Source organism: Rhinoderma darwinii, unplaced genomic scaffold, assembly GCF_050947455.1.
Source record: "Rhinoderma darwinii isolate aRhiDar2 unplaced genomic scaffold, aRhiDar2.hap1 Scaffold_1587, whole genome shotgun sequence".
Lineage (NCBI taxonomy): Eukaryota > Metazoa > Chordata > Amphibia > Anura > Rhinodermatidae > Rhinoderma > Rhinoderma darwinii.
In genome coordinates, this window is record NW_027461990.1 from 451,892 (window position 1) to 457,483 (window position 5,592).

The 5,592-nt window shown below is 44.4% G+C and overlaps 1 long non-coding RNA gene across 1 annotated transcript; it reads left to right on the top strand.

The window, feature by feature from the left end:
- Positions 1-1,219: 1,219 nt before the first annotated feature.
- Positions 1,220-1,976, top strand: LOC142699463 (uncharacterized). Its single transcript, XR_012866296.1, has 3 exons — positions 1,220-1,322; positions 1,598-1,644; positions 1,861-1,976. It is a non-coding gene; the product is annotated as an uncharacterized LOC142699463 (long non-coding RNA).
- The last annotated feature ends 3,616 nt before the right edge of the window (positions 1,977-5,592 follow it).

The following is a 5,592-nucleotide window of genomic DNA, read 5'->3' on the forward strand; positions in this document are numbered from 1 at the left end:
TGTATACTCTCTCTGTAGCTGTACGTTCTCTCTCTCTCTCTCTGTAGCTGTATACTCTCTCTGTAGCTGTATATTCTCTCTAGCTGTACATTCTCTCTGTAGCTGTATACTCTCTCTGTAGCTGTATACTCTCTCTGTAGCTGTATACTCTCTCTGTAGCTGTATACTCTCTCTGTAGCTGTATACTCTCTCTGTAGCTGTATACTCTCTCTGTAGCTGTATACTCTCTCTGTAGCTGTATACTCTCTCTGTAGCTGTACATTCTCTCTGTAGCTGTACATTCTCTCTGTAGCTGTATACTCTCTCTGTAGCTGTATACTCTCTCTGTAGCTGTATATTCTCTCTGTAGCTGTATACTCTCTCTGTAGCTGTATACTCTCTCTGTAGCTGTATATTCTCTCTGTAGCAGTATATTCTCTCTGTAGCTGTATATTCTCTCTGTAGCTGTATATTCTCTCTGTAGCTGTATATTCTCTCTGTAGCTGTATATTCTCTCTGTAGCTGTATATTCTCTCTGTAGCTGTATATTCTCTCTGTAGCTGTATATTCTCTCTGTAGCTGTATACTCTCTCTGTAGCTGTACATTCTCTCTGTAGCTGTATACTCTCTCTGTAGCTGTATATTCTCTCTGTAGCTGTATATTCTCTCTGTAGCTGTATATTCTCTCTGTAGCTGTATATTCTCTCTGTAGCTGTATATTCTCTCTGTAGCTGTATACTCTCTCTGTAGCTGTATACTCTCTCTGTAGCTGTATACTCTCTCTGTAGCTGTATACTCTCTCTGTAGCTGTACATTCTCTCTGTAGCTGTATACTCTCTCTGTAGCTGTATATTCTCTCTCTGTAGCTGTATGTTCTCTCTCTGTAGCTGTACGTTCTCTCTGTAGCTGTATATACTCTCTCTGTAGCTGTATATACTCTCTCTGTAGCTGTATATTCTCTCTCTGTAGCTGTATATTCTCTCTGTAGCTGTATATTCTCTCTGTAGCTGTATATTCTCTCTGTAGCTGTATATTCTCTCTGTAGCTGTATATTCTCTCTGTAGCTGTATATTCTCTCTGTAGCTGTATATTCTCTCTGTAGCTGTATACTCTCTCTGTAGCTGTATACTCTCTCTGTAGCTGTACATTCTCTCTGTAGCTGTACATTCTCTCTGTAGCTGTATACTCTCTCTGTAGCTGTATACTCTCTCATGATCTTACACTTCTGTTATAGGGATGGTTCTAGAAAACGAAACTTGTGTTCCTCCCACTGAATGTCCATGTGATTTTAATGGTGTCCCCCACCAAGCGGGTTCTGTGGTGCAGGATCAGTGTAACAACTGGTGAGTGTCTCACTGCTCGATTTCTAAAGCCTTTGAAATGAATAGGGTTTGGTAGACGTATAAAGATATTTTTTAGAGGGGGGGGGGGGGCTCTTTATTTACAGTAGAATGTAGAAATACTCTAAAATGATAATGCTTTTTCCTATGGTTTGTCCTAGTTAACAACCCCCCAACTGTGAATGAGAACCTATCGCTCATCTGGAATCCTAGATCTGAAGACTTTGTGGTCTCCGGCAGTTGCTCCTCAGTTCTGATTGTTCTCTTTGTTTTTGCAGCACGTGCTCTGGAGGGAAATGGGTGTGCACGGAGCTGACCTGCCCCGGTGAGTGCTGAGTCCTGTGGTTGATGTTTGGGGGGAGCGGGGCCGGTTTCTGGAGGATGTCCGGGAGGTCTGAGGTTCCAGGTGTCTGCACTATTGGTTTTGAGTTTCACATTGGGCTTCAGACCTCCAGTGTTTTGTTTTCCACTAGATTGAGGAAGAGACGGTACATAATGGAAGCCGCCACTAATCCCAGCCTCTTCTGTTCTCTTCTGCCAGTGGAATGTTCCGTTACAGGAGACTTTCACATTATAACATTTGATGGACGAAAATATACCTTCCAGGCGCCATGCCAGTACATCCTGGCGAAGAGCCTCTCCTCTGCAATTTTCACTGTGTCTCTGCAAAATGCCCCTTGTGGATCGGTGAGGTGCTGCATTATTTTTCTTTTCTAAATATGTCCGACCGTTCCACCTCTTTCCCCGTCACACATTGTCAAGATGGGTCCCCAAGTCTTCTGTAGTGTCTTCCTCATATTTTCCACATACAGAGGAGGGGGAAATTTAATAAGCAAAATACAACAGAATTCTTAGCCAAAAAAGTGGCGCACGTGGTGTGTGGCAAATTGATGTGTTTTAGACACTTCCTAGTTTTGAAAGTGTCTAGAAAAAAGGGCGTTGCTCAGAGGAGTCGTAAGACATGCCAGATTTGTTAACCGTGTGCACCATTTTTTTCCACAAAATATTGATGTAAAGTACGCCCGTCGTGAGGGGTGTAAGGAAGAGAAAACTCTAGAAAGAATCATTTATCTTACAGCATTCTATGAAGAAGGTACAATGCACAGCAATGGGAGTCGTTTCCAAGATGGATATTTGTTATTTTGCCAGTATCGGTGCAACGTTTCGGTCATATCCTTGGCCTTCTTCAGGCTCTGTAGTATGCCGGTTCCTGCAAAATGGGGCTTGTGGAAACGCGGCTGGCCACAATGAGAGGCGCCTTTCAATCATACTGGCAAAATAATAAATCTCTATCCTGGCAATTACTGCCATTGGTGCGCATTGTACCTTCTTCATATCACACTGGGTGGGGCCCCTACATATGCACCGCCCGCAAACCTAGCGCTATCTGAACCTCCACATATCTGCGTCACTCTGATAAATTTGGCGCAGTCTCAGCCTGCCTGGTCTCGTTTTATCCCGTCTAGCTTTAGGATGGTAATAATTAGTCTCCCCAATATGTCCCACTGCACATGGGGTGTCTACTCATTGGCACATTCATCGTCAGGTCTTAGTGTAAACGGTGACAAAAAATTACAATGTTCGATAAATTTGCAGTAAAGTTTTACATTTTTCTTGTCACTCAACAAATTTGGAAAGTGATGACAGAAGAGGCGTAATCTCCCGGGAGACGGCACTTTAGTCAAATTTATTAAGTATTAAGCCTGAAAATGTTGCCAAATCTAGTAAGAGGAGTGGGTCTTCTATTAAATATGCTGCAAATCAATGCAACTATCTGTTACTAAGACTGGCATAAGATGTGTGGGCCAGCGTGGCGTCACTTACGGGGCAACAAGACCTTCCGGAAGGGCCACAAGTCACTGGGACCTGCAATGTTGTGTAGGACTCAGAAACCAGAAGGCGCCTCACATTATCCCCCCACGGCCGTTGTGCAGACAAATGCTTCTCCCTCGGCTTTCTCCCCCCACAATGGTCCCAGTGCTGCGGTGGGATTAGTGAGAGGTTGTAGAACATTGATTGTTGGGCCTCCAGTGTCTGCGTCCCGTGTGGTTCTGGGTTTTATTATTTGATCTTCAGGTCGAGTCACCTGAGAACGCTCCTCTCACAGATAACATTGAATTCTGCTGCAGCTTATAGATGACGCCCGCATCGCCCGCATTCTGTGATCGCACCATGTGAGCCCCGGGCCACATTCATGACCGGCTGGATGAAAACCTCAAATGGGAGAGAATTAGAGGGGGATAAAGAGAATTACCTGGACGGGATCACAAAGCTCCCAGTCATTCTCCTTCAGAGCTGGTGACACGAACCGTCATCGAGCATTAAGTGGCCTCAAAATTATGGGAAATTTTGTTAAAGCGCTTTCTGGAAAGAGAATGAGACGAGCGATGAGCGCAGCTTAACACGGTGTCCGGTGTCTGCAGAAACAGCTTTGTAGTTTATGAGATGAGAAAAGATTTGAATATGAGATTTTTTTGTCAAGTGTTTTGCGCAGCTCATGTGAGAGGAGCCGAAAAACTATGAAAGAATCAATTCATACGGACAGAGTTATTCTCATCTAGAAATTCTTCTGTTCACAAGCAATTGACATTGAAAGTGTCCCCCCTGCACTATAGTATAAGATCAGTGTCCCCCCCCCCTGCACTATAGTATAAGATCAGTGTCCCCCCCCCGCACTATAGTATAAGATCAGTGCCCCCCCTGCACTATAGTATAAGATCAGTGTCCCCCCTGCACTATAGTATAAGATCAGTGTCCCCCCTGCACTATAGTATAAGATCAGTGTCCCCCCCTGCACTATAGTATAAGATCAGTGTCCCCCCCTCCTCTATAGTATAAGATCAGTGTCCCCCCCCTCCTCTATAGTATAAGATCAGTGTCCCCCCCTCCTCTATAGTATAAGATCAGTGTCCCCCCCTCCTCTATAGTATAAGATCAGTGTCCCCCCCTCCTCTATAGTATAAGATCAGTGTCCCCCCCTCCTCTATAGTATAAGATCAGTGTCCCCCCCTCCTCTATAGTATAAGATCAGTGTCCCCCCCTCCTCTATAGTATAAGATCAGTGTCCCCCCTCCTCTATAGTATAAGATCAGTGTCCCCCCCTCCTCTATAGTATAAGATCAGTGTCCCCCCCTCCTCTATAGTATAAGATCAGTGTCCCCCCCTCCTCTATAGTATAAGATCAGTGTCCCCCCTGCACTATAGTATAAGATCAGTGCCCCCCCCCCTCCTCTATAGTATAAGATCAGTGTCCCCCCTGCACTATAGTATAAGATCAGTAGCTGCTCAGTGTCCCCTCCTGTATTATAGTATAAGATCAGTAGCTGCTCAGTGTCCCCCTGTATTATAGTATAAGATCAGTAGCTGCTCAGTGTCCTCCTGTATTATAGTATAAGATCAGTGGCTGCTCAGTGTCCCCCCCTGTATTATAGTATAAGATCAGTAGCTGCTCAGTGTCCCCCTGTATTATAGTATAAGATCAGTGGCTGCTCAGTGTCCCCCTGTATTATAGTATAAGATCAGTGGCTGCTCAGTGTCCCCTCCTGTATTATAGTATAAGATCAGTGGCTGCTCAGTGTCCCCCTGTATTATAGTATAAGATCAGTAGCTGCTCAGTGTCCCCCCCTGTATTATAGTATAAGATCAGTAGCTGCTCAGTGTCCCCCTGTATTATAGTATAAGATCAGTAGCTGCTCAGTAACCCCCCTGGATTATAGTATAAGATCAGTAGCTGCTCAGTGTCCCCTCCTGTATTATAGTATAAGATCAGTAGCTGCTCAGTGTCCTCCTGTATTATAGTATAAGATCAGTAGCTGCTCAGTGTCCCCCTGTATTATAGTATAAGATCAGTAGCTGCTCAGTGTCCCCCTGTATTATAGTATAAGATCAGTAGCTGCTCAGTGTCCCCCTGTATTATAGTATAAGATCAGTAGCTGCTCAGTGTCCCCCTGTATTATAGTATAAGATCAGTAGCTGCTCAGTGTCCCCCTGTATTATAGTATAAGATCAGTGGCTGCTCAGTGTCCCCTCCTGTATTATAGTATAAGATCAGTAGCTGCTCAGTGTCCCCTCCTGTATTATAGTATAAGATCAGTAGCTGCTCAGTGTCCCCCTGTATTATAGTATAAGATCAGTAGCTGCTCAGTGTCCTCCTGTATTATAGTATAAGATCAGTAGCTGCTCAGTGTCCTTCTGTATTATAGTATAAGATCAGTAGCTGCTCAGTGTCCCCCTGTATTATAGTATAAGATCAGTAGCTGCTCAGTGTCCCCCT